The following is a 20,158-nucleotide window of genomic DNA, read 5'->3' on the forward strand; positions in this document are numbered from 1 at the left end:
ACAAAGAGCTATGTCAATAATCTGCAAGTTCTGGCAAGTTTAAGCAAACAAGAAAGGCTTCACATTTGGTCTTGTTGAGGGATTGTATGTCTGTTGTCCAAGGCCCAGCCTAGTTAAGTCTAGAGAGCTTTGTTATCAGGCTGCCCGAGATACATGAATGGAGGGAGTACCAGCAATGATGAAATCCTAGATCTCTGAAGCTTTTGTGCAATCAGGATGACTTGTTCTTTGAAAGTTTGGAAAATTTATTCAGTGACTACATTGGGGACAGGTGCCATCAATGGGGAGTCATTCTAAAATATGCTTTTCAATACTTTCTGTGGCTGTTGGTTTTTCCATACTCTTTTTCATGTTGCATCAATTTAGGTATCCTGTATTTTTTTTAATAAGTGGTTATCCCTTTGTATTATGTTATCATTTATTAGTGGATAATTGAAAATATTTTCCCTGGTGAAAAAAAGTCTTTCTTTGTTGTCACATTGTTTTGCTTATTCCTAATTTTATTAAAGTTTTTGGTTTTTCTTATTAATTGGGCTTTATGAATTTCGTTAATTTTTTCTTTTTGTATTTTTTTATTATTTTATTTTTCCACTGTTACATGTGAAAACAATTTTCAGCATTTGTTTTTAAAACTTTGAGTTCCAAATTCTCTCCATTCCCCCTACTCCACTCCCTCTCATTGAGGAGGCAAGCAATTTAACATAGGTCATTCATTCGTAGTCATGTAAAACATATCCATAAGAGTCATGTATGAAAGAAAAGAGACAAAAACTCAAGAAAAATAAAGAAAGTTTTAAAACAGCATGTTTCAAAATTTTAAAACAGCATGTTTCAATCTGTATTCAGGCACCATCAGTTCTTTCTCTGGGCATAGATAGTATTTTTTTATCATAAGTCCTTCAGAGTTGTCTTGAATCATTGTCATTCTGAGAATAGCTAAGTCACTTACAGCTAATCATCTTATAATTTTGCTGTTACTTTGTACACAGTACATTGCACTTTTCATCAGCCCATGAACACCTTTCCAGGGAGAGCATCCTGCTCATTATTTTTTATAGCATGATACCATTCCATCATAATTACATGTCACAACTTGTTCAGCTATTCCCCTATCAATGGGCATCCCCTCAGTTTCTAATATTTTACCTCCAGAAAAGAGCTGCTATAAATATTTTGTACATATAGGTCCTTTTCCTTTTTGTTTTTTTATTTCTTTTTAGTGGTATCGCTAGGTTAAAGGGTATACATGATTTTATAGTCCTTTGGGCATATTTCCAAGTTGCTCTACAGAATGGTTGAATCAGTTCACAACTCCACCAACAATATATTAATGTCTCATTTTTCCCACATGCCCTCCCAAATTGATCATTCACCTTTTCTGTCCTATTAGCCAATCTAACAGGTATGAGGTATTCCCTCAGAATTGTTTTAATTTGCATTTCTCCAATCAATATTAGAGTATTTTTTCATATGACTACAGATAGCTTTGATTATTTCATCTAAAAGCTGATTATATCTTTTGATCATTTATCAATTGGGGAATGGCCCTTATTTTTTACAAATTTTGACTCAGTTTTCTATATGTTTGAGAATGAGGCTTCTATCAGAGACACTTGCTTCAATTTTTTTTTCACAATTACTATTGTATTTCCCTCCTTCCTATTCCCTACCCCCATTTATTCTATTCTCTCTCTCCTTTCACCTTGTCCCTCCTCAAAAATGTTTTGCTTCTGACCACCTCCTCCCTCAATCTGCCCTCCTTTCTCTCACTACCACACCCTTCTCTCTCTCTTTCTTTTAAGCAATCAGGGTTAAGTAACTTGCTCAAGGCTACACGTCCAGTTATTTCTGGGTGTGGTGCTAAGTATCTGAGCCCAGATTTGATCCCCAGGTCATCCCAACACTGGAGCCAGTGCTCTTACTCGCTGAGCCACCTGGCCTCCCCATACCACACCACACCTTTCTCTTATCCCCTTCCCTTCCAACATGAATTTTGTTGATTTTAAAGGCACCCCTAAAATTTTTTATATAGGAATAAGATTTTAGGGTCAAAACAAAAACAACTTCCCTGGTCACTAACCCTTAGGAAGGGAAGGTTGCCCCAATCTACAGACATGACCCATTCCCACAAAACAGTGGTCACACAAGACTATCACAAATAATGCATAGGCCATAAACCCATTTACCCAAGAAGACCACAGGAAGAAATCAGAAGAATTATAAAGATCAGAATATACTAGAAAATATCCAAGAGTGAACAAGCTCTTTAGATGAGGGGATGATGAAATCTCAGTTTAATCCAGATAAAGTCCTCGGTTTCACCTAAGGGGAAATTCTTCAAAGTCTCTAGAGAGGTAAGCTAGAAATCAGGGGCATGTTGAGGAGCTGGCTTTCCCTATGCATCTGAAATTCTCAGAGACTTTCTCCGTGTATCTGGAGTTGATTGAAAGAGCATCTATGCTTACATATTATGTGTGTCCTCTCTCAGAGGAAGAAAATGTTTCTTCCCTAAAGCTCTCTCACCAACTCTGTCCCTCTTACATCATGTTGTGGTCAGTATTCTCTCCACTAATTCATATGTAAATATATAGCACACCAAAAACTGTATATTGCATGTACAGTATAGAAAACTGATCTAGGTTTAGTTGGAAACCTGGGTCACACAAACACGCACAGTTAAGCAAAAGAAATTCCTTCATTGATTTTGCCAAAGAATGTATGTCTCGGGGCGGTCAGGTAGCACAGTGAGTAAGAGCACCGGCTCCAGTGTTGAGAAGACTTGGAGATCGAATCCCGGGCTCAGACACTTAGCACCCACCCAGAAACACCTGGCCGTGTAACCTTGAGCAAGTTACTTAACCCCAATTGCTTAGGGGCGGCCAGGTGGCTCAGCGAGTAAGAGCACCGGCTCCAGTGTTGGGATGACCTGGATCAAATCTGGGCTCAGATACTCAGCACCACACCCAGAAATAGTAACTGGCCGTGTAACCTTGAGCAAGTTACTTAACCCCAATTGCTTTAAAAAAAAAAAAAGAATGTATGTCTCATTCTTCATTTTGGGTCCATCATCTCTCTGTCAGGAGACTAATCACAAGATTTCTATTTGTGCTCTAGTTTCATGTTTTTTCAAAAATTAATTTTGTTCCTGGTTCAACCAATGAACCAACAAGCATCTATTAATCATTTTTAATGTACTAAGTGCTGGGAATAACAAAACAAACATTAAAGATTACTTACTTCCTCTAAAGAGTTTCTGTTCCACCAGGGAGCATGAATGTATGAGGTAAATTTGGAGTAGAAGCACCAGCATCTGAAAGGGGAGTGGAATTTAAAAAGGGTTCATGGAAAAGATAATTGAGCTGAGCTGTGAAGGAAACTAGGCATTATACAGGTACAGGTAAAGAAAGAGTATCTTCCAGGTTTGGGGAACACAGCCTTTGCAAAGGCACAGAAATGGGGGATGAGATGTCTTGTGGGAAAACCAGCAAGAACAGTTTGGGAATTCAAAATGAAGCAAAAAAACAGACCCTGTCCTCAAGGAGCCTGCATTCTAATGATAGAGAAAACAACCAAACTAATATGTACAAAACAAGTTATATACAGAGCAAATAGGAAATTATTGTCAGAGGGGAGGGCCTGGAATTAAGAGGGGATGGGAAAGGCTTCCTGTAAAAATGGAATTTTAATTGGGACTTAAAGGGATCCTGGGAAATGAGTAGGTAAAGATGAGGAGGGAATGGAGGACAGCCAGAAAAAATGCCCAGAACTGAGAGATGGAGTGTCTTGTTTGTGGAACAATCAGGAGGCCAGTAAGGTGTAAAGAATGGAAAGGTAGGATGGTCGCAAGGTTTTGAAGGGCTTTGAATGCCAAACAGAGTATTTTGTATTTGATCATGAAGGCAAGAGGGAGTCACTGGAGTTTACTGAGTAGGGGGAGGGAGAGTGACATGGTTAGATCTGTGCCTTAGGAAAATCACTTTTCTGGCTGAATGGAGATTGGGATGGAGTGGGGGGAAATCTAAGACAGGCAGACATACCAGCAGCTACTGTCATAGTCCAGATGTGAGGTGATGAGGGTGAGGAGAGTGGCAGGGTCAGTAGAGAGAAGGGAGGGAGTGTAGAAACTGCAAATATTAGCGACAAGGAGCAGCAACAAGTGAAGAAATTGCTGATTCACCATGAGAGGTAGAAAACCTTCCTGTGAACTGTGGAAAAGTGTGCACAATGGGCGAATCTTTGTTTCTACTTGCTAAATTTCAAAAATAATGAATAGCGCCATCTGATCTCCTGAAAGACAAGCAATGATCCCAAATAGGAGACAAAGGAGATTAGTTCAGGTCAGGCTGAGATTCTTAACGTCACAATCTAGCCTCGGGCTAACTCAAGCACATCTTTAGAAGACAAGCCAGTATCCTAGGCTAGCTGATACAATGGAGGAACCTTTCAACACAAGCTTATTCATCTCAGCAGTTCCAATTCTGGAACGGAGAAAATTACGAGATGTGATTTTTTTAACCAGATGTGTGATTTTATTGGTGTGGGGAACTCTCAGCAAGAAGCTTCCAATTCAGATTAGTGTTAATATAGCAATCTTTAGTCTCAGAGTTGACTGGGTCACTGAAAAATGAAGTCATTCAACCAGTACAAGGGAGAGGTAAATTTTCCTGGTTCCAAGGTCAACTGACTCTTTATTCACTACAATTACTCAATTAATGGGAACCTGCAATTAAGGAGGTCCTTAGGACTGAGATTAAAGAATCTTTTTGACAAACCTACATATATACAGCCCATGTGATGATCGTATTTAGAAGCATGAACAAATGATGCTGAGATATGGGTCTAAAATATCCAGGAGTCTAAAAATGAACTGGAGATAGTAAAAAAAAATGTTGAGTCTGTTAGTCAACAAGTAGTAATTTATCAAGTAGTTACTTATGTTCCAGGCAGTGTGCCAAGTGCTGAGGATACAAAGAAAGACAGAAACAAACCAAAAAACCAAGCACAGTCCCCGCTCCCAAGTTGTGTACATGTTAAAGAGAGGAGGTACCATGTATAGGTACATCCAAGATATATAGAACACAAGAAGATAATTCGAAAGGGGAAACATTTGTAGCTGGTGGGTTAGGGATGGAATTTCTGCAGATGATGAGATTTGAGCAGACCTGAAAGAAGCCAGGGAAGAGGAAGAAGTGAAGATGGGGAAGCAGAACCTTCCAGGGCTGGGTGTCTGGTCAGCACAAAGACACAGATCAGAGATACTTGCAAAAATAACGTGATAGGCAGCAGGGAAGCTCCTTGGAGTAAGGGACTGGAGTTATTACCTCTTCAAGGTTCTCCTTGAGTCAGGAAGATCTGAATTCCAATGCGACCTCAGACAGTAACTGTGGTATGCTGGGCAAGTCACTTAACTTCTTCCTGCCTCAGTTTCCCCACCTGTAAATGGGGATTATAATAGCACCTATCTCCCAGGGATGTTGTTAGGATCAAATGAAATCTGTAATAGAAGAGTGACTAACAAATCGTAGGTGCTTAATAAATGCCTCCTCCTTTTGCTTCCTCTCAACACCTAACTGGGGTTGACAGTGGAACCATAAGTATTTGTTGATTCCTTTATTGTGAGTGGATTAGACCATAAGTCCTAGGAACAAGCTGTAATAGCTAGGGTATAACACTCTAGCCTTCCTTCAGTGGAACAGATTTATAATTAAGTGATATGTCCTGAAATTCTGCTTGTGAGTTCATCCACCCCTCCCAGGTTATATAACTGTGTCATAACATCCTGCCTTTTTTGGCCATTTTCCAGTAACAATGCCTTTAATTTTTTTTTTTTTTGCATGATCTGACGTGGAGATTGCTATACATTCCTCTTTCCAAGATATTTTTCCACCTTCCTTTCAGGTAATCCTCTGGTTTCTCCCACACCATCTTAGATCTGTTCCAGTGGTGCCAGCATCCCAGTCCCAGCCTATTATCCTTGCTTCTCATCCCCGAGTGCTACTCCTGTCCAACAATAGTAAACAGAATAATCAGTCAGTCAGTCAATCATTGAGCATTTATATATTTAGCACATACTGTACCATCTGAAATCATGGTACTTACTCCAACTTGATTAGGATTGCTGTAATTTGCTAGCATACCTCTATTTCCAAGAAAATGAAATCTTGCCTGCGGTCTGTATGGCAGATCCTTGTAAACTTGGTCAATGGAGCAAATCTTTACAACAGAGATTAAGAGCTTCTTATCCAGCCTTAAGCTTTCTCCTCATCTTTAGTCTCACAACTCCAACTTCTTGTTGGCAGTCTCCAACTGGATAGTCCCATAAATATCTAAACTTAACATGACCAAAACTGAACTCATCATGTCCACCCTCCCCCAAGTTTTTCTCTTCCTAACTTCCCTTCTGTCAAGGGCACCACCACCCTCCCAGGTAGGCAGTCTCAAAACCTAGGTGACATCCTCAGCTCTGCAACCTCATTCACCCACCCCCCATATCACATCTGTTGCCAGGTATTGAATTTATCTCCATAACATCTTTTTTGTATACCTCCTTCTTCCCTTTGATGCTTCCATCACCCTGGGACAGACCCTCATGCTTGGATTATTGCAGTAACCTGCTGGTTGGTCTGCCTCCAACAAATCTCTCTCCATCCCCAATCTATCCTCCACACAGCAGCTGAAGTGTTCTCTTTACAGCATAGGTCTGACCATGCAACCCCTTTTCCCCTTTATAATAAACTCCACTGGCTTCCTTTCACCTCCAGGACCAAAAAGTGAATCCTCTCTTTAGTATTCAAAGCCCTTCCAGACCTTCCCCCTCCTGCCTTTCCAGTCTTCTTACATCTTACACTCAGTCCTCCATACTCTGCTCTCATGTGACATTGTGTATTGTTGCCTTTTCGAATAAAATATTCCCTCTCAACTCTTGGCATATTCAATGGCTTTCCTCCATGCCCAGAATTCTCTCCACCTCCCAGCTTCCCTGGCTTCCTTCAAGTCCCTGTTAAAATCACAGGGAGCCCTTCCCAGTTTACCAACCCAATTTTCACATCAGCTCTCTGAGATTATCTCCAATTTGCCCTATATATAAATGCTGTTTGAACATAGCTGTTTTCATGTTCTTAGACTGTAAGCTCCTTGAGAACAAGGACTATCTTTTGACATTCTTTGTATCACTAGCACTTACACAGTTCCTGACACATAGTATGTGATTAATAAATATTTGACTGACTTGATAGGATATTTGTTAGCCTTGACATCCACAATGAATGGCAGGGTTTTTAATTCTGTCTTCTTCATAGTAGACTCAGAGCCTGATAATGGCATACTGATCAAGTGATGAGACATAATGACTATCGGAAGATGTGTTTGGTGATAAATTTGGATTTTGTGAAGTCCACAGTCAAGCTGTTGAGTGATCACAATAGAGGGAAAGTCTGGGCATTGCAATGGGAAGGAAAACCTATTCTGACTTACCTACAGTGATCTGTAAATCAGGATGCATCCAGTGCTGGAAAGGGTGGCTAGGAATGTCAGGAGGGAGGGAGTCTCAGTGAGTGTCACAACATGGAAAGAGGGAGAGAGAAAATGGTACAGTTACCATTTAACATAAGAAATATTACACTCAGGTAATATGAGAAGTTTGTGAATTATGAAGCAGATATTCCAGAGGACATAGTGGGAAAGGTGGGTAGAATAAAGTGGGATGTTATGAGGGTGAGGTTGAGGTGGATGGGAACAAGGGAGTGGGATGAAAACAATGGTCGGAAAAATAGAGTCAAAATCTTGTTATCCTGTCCTTCCATCACAGAGAAATTAGAGCACTCTAGGGATAGTCTCATGTCCTCGAAAGGGTTTTAAAATGTATTCCACCTGCCCCCTCTTGGAACACTCCTGGTGTTTGGAAAAATTTAAAGGGTCAGGAAAATAAAAGTTGAGTCCTGCCAGCCAAGACTTACAATAAGGGGAAAACTACCCCCTCTAAGTACCACATTCCGCTTTTTTGGAAATTTTATTTTTTCCCAATCACATATAAAAATAATTTTTAATGTTCATTTTTTAAAAATTTTGAGTTCCAAATTCTTTCCCTCACTGCCCCCCAAGATGGTAAACAATTTGATATAGGTTATACATGTACGATCATGCAAAACACATTTCCATCTTAGTTATGTTGTGAAAAAAACCACACACCCCCAAAAAAGTACCATAAAAATAAAGCAAACTATAAAGGCTTCGATCTGCATTCAGACTTCTCTGGAGGTAGTTAGCATTTTTTTTTTCATTATAAATCCCTCTTTATTGGCTTGGATCATTGTATTGCTGAGAATTAACTAAGTCATTCACAGTTGATCATCATACAATCTTGCTCTTACTGTGTACAATGTTCTTCTGGTTCTGCTCACTTCACTTTGCATCACTTCATGTAAATCTTCCCAGGTTTTTCTGAAATCTTCCTGCTTATCATTTCTTATAGCACAATAGTATTCCATCACAATCATGTACCACAACTTGCTCAGTCATTCCCCAGTTGATGGATATCCCCTCACTTTCCAATTCTTTGCCACCACAAAAAGAACTGCTTTAAATATTTTTTGTATATTTGGGTCTTTTTCCCCTTTCTTTTGGATCTCTTTGTGATAGAGACCTAGTAGTGGTATTTGTGGGTCAAAAAAAGTATACAGTTGTTTTTTTTTAGTTCTTCGGATATAGTTCCAAATTATTCTCCAGAATAGTTGCATCAGTTTGCAACTACATCAAAGTGCATTAGTGTCCTAATTTTCCAACATTCCTTCTAATATTTGTCATTTTACTTTTCTGTCATATTAGGCAATCTGATAGGTGTGAAGTGGTACTTTAGAGTTGTTTTAATTTGCATCTCCCTAATCAATAGTGATATAGACCATTTTTTCCATATGATTATAGACAGTTTTAATTTCTTCATCTGAAAACTACCTGTTCACATTCTTTGACCATTTATCAATTGGGGGATGAGTTTATTTTAATAAATTTTACTCAATTCTTTATATATTTGAGAAATGAGGCCTCTATCAGAGATACTTGCTGTAAAAATTGTTTTCCAACTTTCTGTTTCCTTTCTAATCTTGGTGGTATTGGTCTTGTTTGTGCAAAACTTTTATAATTTAATATATTATATGTAATGATAATGTAATATAATATAACAATATAATAATGCTTTAATATAATAAAAATTATCTATACTATATTTTGTAATGCTTTCTATCTCTTGTTTGTTCATAAATTCTTCTCTTCCCCATAGAGCTGACAAGTAAACTATTCGATACTCCCCAATTTGCTTATGTTATCACCCTTTATGTCATGTATCCTTTTAGACTTATCTTGGTATATGGTGTTACATGTTGGTCTGTACCTAGTTTCTGCCATTTTGTTTTCCAGTTTTCCCATCAGTTTTGATCAAACAATGAGTTCTTAACCCCAAAGCTTGGGTCTTTGGATTTATCAAACATGAGATAGTCATTTACTATTGTGTATTATGCACCTAATCTATTCCACTGATCTGCCAGTCTATTTCTTAGCCAGTATCAGACTGTTTTTATGATTACTACTTTATAATACAATCTGAGAGCTGGTATGGCCCTATTCCCCTTTTGAATAGCTTTTGTTGTCAGAGAGGTTTTCCTTGCCTAAATCTGCCTCTCTTCAACATCTAATGATCCTAGTTCTGCCCACTTGATATGAATAGAACATGGTGAATCTTATTTCCTTATGACAACTCTTCAAGGACTTGACCACTGCTGCTATGTTCTCCCTGAGCCTTTTCTTATCTAAGCTAAATATCCCCATTTCTTCTGGTCAATCCTGACATGGCATGGACTCTAGACTATTACCTATCCTGGCTGCCCTTTTCTGGACAATCTCCAGATGATCAATGCCCTTCTTAAAATGTAGCAAATAGAACAGAACACGATCCTCCAAAAAGACCTAGAGACAGTATAGTGAGACTGCCACTTTTTAATTTCTGGAAGTTACATCTCTTTGAATGACTGATCCAAAAAAGTCCCACTTACTTGCTTTTATTTAACTTCTCTTTCTCTGACAAGGAAATTGATCATCAGGTGGATAGAAGAAAAATGATACATGGGAATTTAAATTAAAATTAGATTTTCTTAGGCAACAACACCTAGGGAAGAAACGTTCATTTTACCTCCGGCGATAGATCCAGCCTGTATCTTCCCTTATTTCTGAAGCTGCCACCCTATGAGACTTCATTACTTTCAGGACTCTCTTTTGAATTCCTTCTCAATTAGGTCCCTGGGTATCCACACCAAATAGCAGGCAATCTCTTGTTCCCCATAGCTACAATTATGGCACCTGTACTCCAAAGTCTGACCTATGAAGAAGCCTCTTCCTAGAGCACATCCCTTTCAGAGTCAGGGCCATACACCCAAAGGGTCCATGGTTTGATTCCAAGGGGCCCTGAGATCAACCAACCATGGAGCAGAAAGACAGGTTGTATCCCACCCTGCCCACAGCAGCAAATATTCGATCATGTTGCTTGATTCCAACACAGACACACTCTCCCTTCTCCCTTTTCCTCCCTAATCTCTTCTTCTCCCTGTCCCCCTTACCATTCAAACTTTCAACCTCTGTCCTCTTTACTCAGAATCAACCTCTCAGGTCAATTAAAGCTAATTATTGCCTGGGTACCCACAGCAGCAGCTGCCCTGCACCATTGGGAAATTTTCATTTCCTACTCTATACAACCCCAATGACCCAGATCACCTTGTAGTCTAGAGACAACACTTTAGGGGTAGACTCTATGTTACAGAACTGTAACTAGTGAGTTAGAGCCTTCCTTTTTCATTTTGGATGGAACAAAGTGATTCACACAGAATAAGCAGACATGGAGAGTCACGATATAACTGCAATGGAAGATATTGTTATCTTTCCTTCCCAAACTCAACCTCCTTCTAAACCCCATTTCTGTTTCTTCATTACTGCCATGCTACCTGGTACCAAAGCATAAAACTTCAGTTTTGTCTTCAACTGCTCACTTTCACTCACCCAAAATATCCAGCTAGATGCTAAATTTTGTTATTTCAATCTCTACCACATTTCTCAAATACATCCCCTTCTGTCCACTCATGTGGTCACCACTCTGGCTGGTAGGCTGGTATGATGTCTTCATTGGATTATTGTCCTAGCTTCCTAATCTGTCTCCCTTGCCAAAGTCTTTTTCCTCCCACCTCTATAATGTATCTTCCACACAACTGTCAAATCAATTTTCCTTGAGTGTGGACCTATTCACTAAATTCCAGTGGTTCCCTACTGATTATTTGACAATATCGAATATGGCCTCCTTTTGTTGGCATTCAAAGTCTTTCACAGCCCAGTTCCAACCTAATTCTCCAGAATATTAGACATTACTCCCTTTGTCACTCTATCTCTTCTTCCTGCCCATCTTTTCACAGGTACCTTGTTGCATGGAGGTTTTGACCCAAAACTTCCCACAAGGGACTGTATCCTACTGATTGTTGAATGTCCCACCTAGTCCACTACTTCAGGAAGGTCCAAGCCGTCCTTCACTCCATCCTCCTCAGCCATATTTTTACAAGCCATGCTTCATACCCTGACACCCTCCTCATTAGTTTTGAAGCCATGATCAACTCTGCTATTGCTCCTGGAAGGAGTATGTCAATCTAATACCACTTAGCTTTCCTGTAACTTTCTGGATCAATGTGCGCCTCTTTAACTACCACTACACTATATGTGTTGTTTACCTCTATTAGAATGTAAGAGGGCAGGCACTATCTTTGCTTTCATATTTCTATCATCAACACTTAGCACAATGCTTTGCCCATAGTAAGCACCTAATAAATCCCTTTCCATTCATTCTCTCATTTCTTCACTTCATGGTCCAGTCAAACTGATCTCTTTGCTATTCCTCCCTTTCATATAAAGATAAACCTAAAATACCTAAGTATGAATAGAACATTTATACAGGATGACATCCACTAAGCAAAAGCATATAAGGAAATAGTAAGTGATTCATATTGAATATATTCTGCTGCTTTGAAATCCAAGGCAATTCCTTTTTGATGGTGGTTGTTTTTTTTTTATTATGAATGATGAATATCTACCCACATAAAAACAGGACTTGTTAAAAATTTATGTTCATTGACTGTCATGATCTATTATTTGATCCTAGAGAGGCCCCAAATAGGATGAATGATGAATCCTGTCAGGGGTCTCATCCATTCAAATTTGCATTATTTGAAATTATAATTATGTATAATATGGTCATTTGTTCCAGCTCAATGGAAATATGTTCAAAATTCAAATTACATGACAACTTCATGCGATTCATTATTCCCACTAATCAGGATATAAATGTATTATATTCTGTCTCTTTCAATTAAAAAGTATCTTTTAAAAAAAGGCATTCACTTGCTTGACTAAGTACATTGACCAAATAACTCGAATCATTAATTACTGATGTATTTGGAGGTCTGGCCAATGAGGATTCAGTGATTAAAGCATGCTCAGGTATTCCCCAACAGTTTTTAATCCAGGTGACCATATGAAACTTTGGGAGGCACTTTACAATGATGATGTTAGTTCTATGTGAAGATGAAAAAACTTCCAATTGGTTATGAAGATAAAAGAAATGATGACTCAGGAGTGGCATATCTAAAACTGTGTACATACAGAAGGTTGGATTTGCCCTTGTCTCACTTTCTTCTCTGATGGCTTTCAAGTGAAGAGAATTGTTTTGAACAAATAAAAAATGACTTTTCCTCATATGTTTATTATGTGTACCTGATAATATGATGCCTCTGGTGTGTGTGTATGTGTGTGTGTGTGTGTGTGCACATTTATTCTTTCCTTAAGTTAATTAGTATTTTGAGATGGAAGTGAGTAGATGACCATGATTTCAGGAGATCCTGAAATTTTATCAAAGATCCCACTAGAACCATTGGCCCTGTCAGTCAGGTCCAACAAGGAGCTAGCTTAGGACCTGAGTGGCCTTCTTGACCCAGTCTAGCACTGAATGCCCATCAGTGAAGACAGTTGACTGAGAGGGAAGCCAGCCGTACTGAAAAAAAGGAATGACACCCAGAAGCAAACTTATGTAAACACCATAAGAGGAGAAACTTCCCTGGGGCAGGAATCATGAGGCATCCTTTGGCCTCCCAAATCATCAGCACATTACATAAATTATAAGTAAATGCTTTATATGTTTGAGATATGAGACCTATATCTGAGAAACTGTCTATAAAAATTTTCCCCAATTTCCTGCTTTTCCTTCTGATACATTTGTTTTATTTTTACAAAAACTTCTAAATTTAATGTAATCAGAATCATCCACTGTACACATAACTTTGTTCTCTAGATCTTGTTTATTTATCCATAAATCTGAGAAGTAATATGTTCCATGTTCTTCTAATTTTCTTGTAATATCTTTCTTTATATCTAGGACACATATTTATTTTGACATTATCTTTTAAATGGTGTAAGAAATTGGTCTATGCCCAGTTTCTGTCATACTGCTTTCCAATTTTTTTTTTTTACCAAATAATGAATTCTTATCTTAAAATCTTAAGTCTTTACACTTGGCAAATGCAAGGTTATTATGTTTATTTTGCTGTTGTAAATTGTATGTCTACTCTGTTCCTTTAATCTATCCTTCTGTGTCTTAGCCAGTACCAGATAGTATTGATAATTACTACCTTATAATATAGTTTAAGATTGGCTACTGCTCAACCCCCATATGTTCTAAAATGTTTTTTGAAACTCTCTTTGTGATGGCAAAGAAATGAAACTTGCAGGTATGCCCACCAAATGGGGAATGGCTGAACAAGTTGTGGTAAATGAATATAATGGAATACTGTTGTGTTATGAGAAAGGATAAACACTCAATGATCTTTGAAAAAACATGGAAAGATTTGCATGAAATAACAGAGTGAGATGAGCAGAACCAAGAGAATATTGTATACATTAACAACAATATTGTTTTAAGAATGACTTCGAGTGAATAAGTAATTTTAATTATTATAGATACCCAAATTAACTATAAAGGACGTAAGAAGACATGATCTGCATTATTATCTATTCTAATAAATAGAATTATAAGATAATTTTACGTATGTGTGTTTATATATACACACATATATGGATATATATCTATTTGTGTCTAATGGCAGCCATCTCTACAATGAGGGGAGGGGACAAAAGAGAAAATTTACATGATAACTTTATTTAAAAGGAATAGTAAGTTGTATACAATAGATATGCAGTTTCATGTGCAATCATCTTTTTTATTATACTATGCTATCAAAATGTTGTTTTATTCCATAAATTGAAAATAAAATAAGCTTTAAAGATTTTTTTAAAATTAGGTAAATGCTTACAGACTGGGGATATATGCTCAGAATTATTTTTTTTTTAAACAATAGAGGTGTATGAGCAAGAAAGTTTGGAGACCACTTTCTTAAAGGATCAAAACTTAACAACTCTATAACTTATCCCTCAGAGCCCTACTTTCTACTAGGGCTTATCTGATAAATTATTTGGAGCAAAGATGGTAATACCAGATAATATTTTACTGTATTAACCTTCCTGAATGACATTTGTATGGTATAATAGTTTTTAGTGCCTAACCCCAAAGGAATGAATAATGAAAGAATTTTAGATCCATGTGGGAGATATTTTTAATTAAAAACAAACAACTATCTCAATGGCAAGTATGCTTATTATTTGCAGAAGGAGAGTCATAATCTTTACACTGCTCACCTCTCAGGGATGTTGTGAAGAAATCAGGTAAGGACTTACCTCAAAGTGCTACAGAGATGTGAATTATCGGAGAAAATTTGGCCCTATTGGCAATGCTTAGAAGCCAACCCCTCCTGTGAGCTCTGTGAAGAGGCCTGGGCCTTGTGCCCAGTTGGTACTATGAATCATTGGAAGGCTTGTGAGGAGCAGCTGGAAAACATCTTGTTTTGAAACATCTGCTTTGGGTTTTCTGCATGGGCCGGGTTTGAGTGTCAAAGGCAGATTTTGGAGTAATGCCAAAGTTTAAGCATAATCTTATGATTTGGATCTCAGCATTGGCACTCCCTCCTTAAAACTGGATTAACAGAAATTTGACTTTGCTAGAGTGGAGCTTTATTTATTTCCCTTTGAATTTTGCCTTCTTAGTGAAGAGAGCCTTGTTTTGGGGTCATGGGAGAATAGCAGAGATCATGGGGCTAGCATGAGGAGGGACCTCAGAGACCTTTTAGTTCAACTCCCCCCCTCATTTTGTGGAGGAAGAAACAGAGGAGGAGTTCAAATGACTTGCCCACAGTGATTGCCAGATGTGAGATCTGAACCCAGGGCTGATGCTCTTTCCATGACATCAATCACAGGGAGTTATCTCCAGTTGTCCCGATCTATATCTGGCCACTAGACCCAGATGGCTCCAGAGGAGAAAGTGAGGCTGGTGACTTTGCACAGCCCTTTCTCAATTAAATCCAGTTCATGTGCAAGTCATGGAATCACCTTCCTGATGTCATGGTCATCTCGAGAAGGAAGAACAAACAGCAATAGTAACAGCCTGTGACATCAGTCACAAGTTACCATATCGTTTCTTGGGAAACTGGAGAATAAGGCTAGTCCTAGGGCCAGGGGAAAATGATTTCCTTTGGTGGCTCTCAGTCTTCTATTCTGTGTGTCTTCCATTCAACATTCACTATTCCTGCTGGTATCACATGCCCTCCTGGGGAAGGAGGGAGAGAAGAAAAATAAACATTTGGAGTCAGAGCCAAGATGTCAGCCCCACCCTCCCTCTGTACCGCTGTTGTTGCCACAGTCATAGCGTGGCTTTGCAATTCTATCACTCTCAGTCATTTCAGCAACATTACTATTCAGGATGACTTAGCAAAATTGTGCCCAACCAACAGCACTTTCACTGAGAACACAAAGGAGAGTTCTTTCTCACCATCTTACCTTTAAAGATAATGCTTATTTTGTGGGGTTGGAGGATATAAAACAACATTTGACTAGGGGGTGGAGGACAAGTAGGGGGAAAGGGTGCATTGGTTTCAGCCTTATAGAAATAAACAGCAATTTGGACATGCCCAGATTGCCTAAAATGAAGGCACTCTGTTTGAGATGAAGATATCCAGCATGCCCCACCACATGGGTAGCAACAGTTTCTTTCCATTGCCTTAGAAGCCAGAACAGATTGAGTCTTTAAAACTAAGAGACTGAGACAGTCAGAGATCCCCCCCCCACCAAACCCCGTGCCCATGACTGTCCAGAAAGGTTAAAGATTCAAGCTCACTCACAGCATGAATATCATTAATTAAGCTGGTGATACCTTCCCTTCAGCTCCTTTTTACACTATGGCCCCAAGAAATGGACTTAGGGTTGGGATTTTGTTTTGGTCTGCTTCATGTGTCCTTTTTGGTGTTAGCGTAGATGACAGAATCCCCACTGGACCGAGGAGCCATACCTATGGTTACTGTGAAGGCAGGCTTCCGGGTCAAATGTGAAGTCAGCAAACCTAAAGGAGCATGGTAGGCTTGAGTTCTATAGGAAATGAACTCAGCCCTGTACCTAAAGCCCTCTTCTCTTTCCTAGAGTATAAGGTGCTGAAGGGGGAGATGAGTATGAGGAGAGAAATGTCACGGACACTGCAAGAAGAGAAACACCCTGGGAAGAGGGGGTGTTTGTCAGTGTCAGAAGGTTAAAAGGGCTCAAGAAGAAAAGTTAACTATGGAAAACAGTATGGCAGAAACCGGGCACAGACCAACCAGAATAAAGTCCAAATGGGTACATGATCTAGGTATAAAGGCTGATAGTATAAACAAATGAGGAGAGCAAGGAACAGTTTATCTATCAGATTTATGGAGAGTGGAGGGATTTATGACCAAACAAGAGATAGAGAACATTATTAAATGCAAAATGGATAATTTTGATTACATTAAAATTAAAAGTTTTTGCACATAGTCAATGCAACCAAGATTAGGAGGGAAGCAGAAAACTGGGGAAGAATTTTTATAACCGGTGTCTCTGATCCAGGCCTCATTTCTAAAATATATATAGAACTGAGTCAAATTTACAAGAATACAAGCCATTCCCCAATTGATAAATGGACAAAGGATATGAACAGGCAATTTTCAGAGGAAGAAATTAAAGCTATCTATAGTCATATGAAAAAAATGCTCTAAATCACTATTGATTAGAGATACAAATAAAAACAACTCTGTTTTTATCATGTTTTATGTTTAATATGTTTTATGAGGTACCACATCACACCTATTAGATTGTCTAACATGGCAAAACAAGAAAATGATCAGTGTTGGAAAGGATGCGGAAATGTTAGAACGCTAATTCATTGGTGGTAGAGCTGGGAGTTGATCCAACCATTCTGGAAAGAAATTTGGAACTATGCCCAAAGGGCTATAAAAATGTGCATACCCTTTGACCCAGCAATACCACTTCTAGGGCTATATCCCAAAGAGATCATAAAAATTGGAAAAGGAGCCACATGTACAAAAATATTTATAGCTGCTCTTTTTGTGATGGCCAAGAGCAGGAAATCGAGGGGATGCCCATCAATTGGGGAATGGCTGAAGAAGTTGTGGTATATGAATGTAACGAAATACTATTGTGCTGTAAGAAATGATGAATAGGTGGATTTCAGAAAAACCTGGAAAGACCTATGAACTGATGCTGAGTGAAGGGACCAGAACCAGGAGAACATTGTACACAGTAACAGCCACAGTGTTCGAGGATTGATTTTGATAGACTTAATCCTTTTCAGCAATGCAGGGACTTAAAACAATTCCAAAAGACACATGATGGAAAATGCCAGTCACATTGAGAGAAGCAACTATGGAGCCACAATGCAAAATGAAGCAGACTATGTTCTTTTTTGTTTTCCTTTCTCATGGTTTTCCCCATTCATTATGGTTCTTCTGGGCAACATGACTGATGTGGAAACGTGTTTGGTAGGAATGTGTGTGTGGAGCCCATATCAGATTGCGGGTCATCTTGGGGAGGGAAGGAGGGAGGGGGAGAAAATTTGAAACTTATGGAGGTGAATGTTGAAAACTAAAAACAAATAATTTAATAAATTGGAAGAAAAAAAGGAAAAGCAACTAGATTTAAGAGAAATAAATAAAATAAATGCACTGCCTAAGGAAGCAGTGGGAGGTAGAAGACCTCATTTAAGGTCTGCAAAGCAAAGGCTTAATAACGTATTTGTGTGTGTGTGTGTGTGTGTGTGTGTGTGTGTGTGTGTTGGTGGTGGGAGTGCCTTTGGATATGGTTTCCTTTCCAACTGTGGTTCACTAAAAAGGAAGAAATATGTAAGATAGTAGTTTGAGGGAATGGCAAGATCAAGAGAAGCGTGTTTGTTGTTTTTGTGTTTTGTTCACCTGTGTTTAAGATGACTGAGATCAAGGTGTGGGGTTGTGGGCAGCAGGACAGGATCCAGTAAGTATAAGTGATTGATGATGAGAACCAGAGAGCCAATGACTAGAGAGGCAAGCTCCCAGAGGAGATGGGAAAGAATGAGACAAAGAAAAAGTAGAAGAGTTGCTTTTTGCAATAAGAAAGGTCACCTCATTCTCAAAGACTAGAAATAAGGAGTAGAGAAGTGTGGGGGTAGGGTAGGGTCATAGAGAATGATTTTGATATGTGGTGCAGGGATGAAGAAGGCATCCATAATGGAATTGTCCATTTTCCTCAGTAAAGTGAGAAGCAAGAGTTTCATCTGAGAGGGAGAGGAAAGAGGGTAAGTGGTATGGTACAGGGTCTGCGTAGGGAAAAAATCTGGAACAGCTGCAACTGATACTGGGATTGAGGCAGGAAAGAATGAAAGGATGGTCATGTGGCAAAAAGGGTCTTGGTGAGATTGGATAATGTGGATTTGTAGTGGACCAAGTTGGACACATTCTCTTGATTTTCGCCAGGGGCGTTCTGCAGCATCAGAATAAGTACAGAGAATGTTTGTGATACAATTACCACAGGCTTGAGATTTGGCAGAGTTTGAGTGGTAATTGGCCAATGATGAAAATAACCAGAGGGCTCAGTAGAATATATAATTGAACCAGTCTTCTTTAAGGTCACAACAGGGAAAGGAAGCCAAGACAGGGATGGCTGGACAGAGAAAATGGTCCTTTCAGGTCTTTCAACTTAGCCTTTATTTGATTCTCTTAATATAAGAGTTCTTAAATTTTTTTTTGTCATGGAACCATCTGGTGTGTGTGTGTGTGTGTGTGTGTGTGTGTGTGTGTGTGTGTGTGTGTATTTTTTAAAGTCCCCAGGAAGCAGCCTGTGCCAGGCAAGTTAGGCCACCACCCTACCTTGACTACTCTCTCCTCAGACCCTCATGGAGACAGACCAAGACCCTTAACCCCAGAGCCTTAAGAATAATGATATTTCCAGACAAGTACCATTCACCATAATTCTTGGAAGGAACTCCTGTGGAGACACAGCCCCTGTAGATGCTACAATCACAATGACTAAGGACCCAGAAAAGAAAATTCTTGCTGCCTAAGTCTTTGGCACTGTCAAACGGTGCAACATTAGAAACTAAAATGAACATGAAAGAAGAGATATTACAATTTGCTTGCCTCCTGCACCCTAAGGACCATGGGATCTTTCCATCTGACTTGCATCTGAAACTTCCACATAGCTTTTTCACCCATTAGAAAGTGACGTCCCTAACACCAGGGATTGTCTGACTTTTCTATTTGTATCCCCAGTGTTTAGCATAGTTCTTCCTACATACCAAGTGTTTAATTATTGTTTTAGTTATTAATTCATTCCACAGATTATGAACCCCTATTTAGAGGATAAATTATTACAATATAGAATTATTCTGTAGAAAGGTTAAATATTGTCTCTGCACCATTCAGCCCTCCCCATTTTTTTTGTATTTGACCTAAAGCCTCCAATGTGCTAGTTAGCTTTGGCAACTTGTCAACATAAAATATCTTAATTAAATTTTTCTTTGTTTGTATTAACATCACCCATGCTGGCACCATAGCTCCTTTGCTCATAAACAACTTCCAGTTGCTAAGATTAATTTGTATTTACAGGTTAGTAAATTGACTCTTCTTCTTCTTCTTCTTCTTCTTCTTCTTCTTCTTCTTCTTCTTCTTCTTCTTCTTCTTCTTCTTCTTCTTCT

The 20,158-nt window shown here is 38.9% G+C and overlaps 2 protein-coding genes across 2 annotated transcripts in view; both read left to right on the forward strand.

The window, feature by feature from the left end:
• LOC138165848 (alcohol dehydrogenase E chain-like) overlaps window positions 1-20,158 on the forward strand; it is a 417,804-nt gene that overhangs the window by 176,242 nt on the left and 221,404 nt on the right. The gene's annotated exons all lie outside the window — the stretch shown is intronic.
• Window positions 1-20,158, forward strand: part of LOC138165852 (all-trans-retinol dehydrogenase [NAD(+)] ADH7-like) — a 224,302-nt gene that overhangs the window by 176,242 nt on the left and 27,902 nt on the right. The window lies entirely within an intron of this gene.

Source organism: Petaurus breviceps, unplaced genomic scaffold, assembly GCF_028583685.1.
Source record: "Petaurus breviceps papuanus isolate PSGF00001 unplaced genomic scaffold, PetGlider_PUasm1.0 126, whole genome shotgun sequence".
Classification (NCBI taxonomy): Eukaryota; Metazoa; Chordata; class Mammalia; order Diprotodontia; family Petauridae; genus Petaurus; species Petaurus breviceps.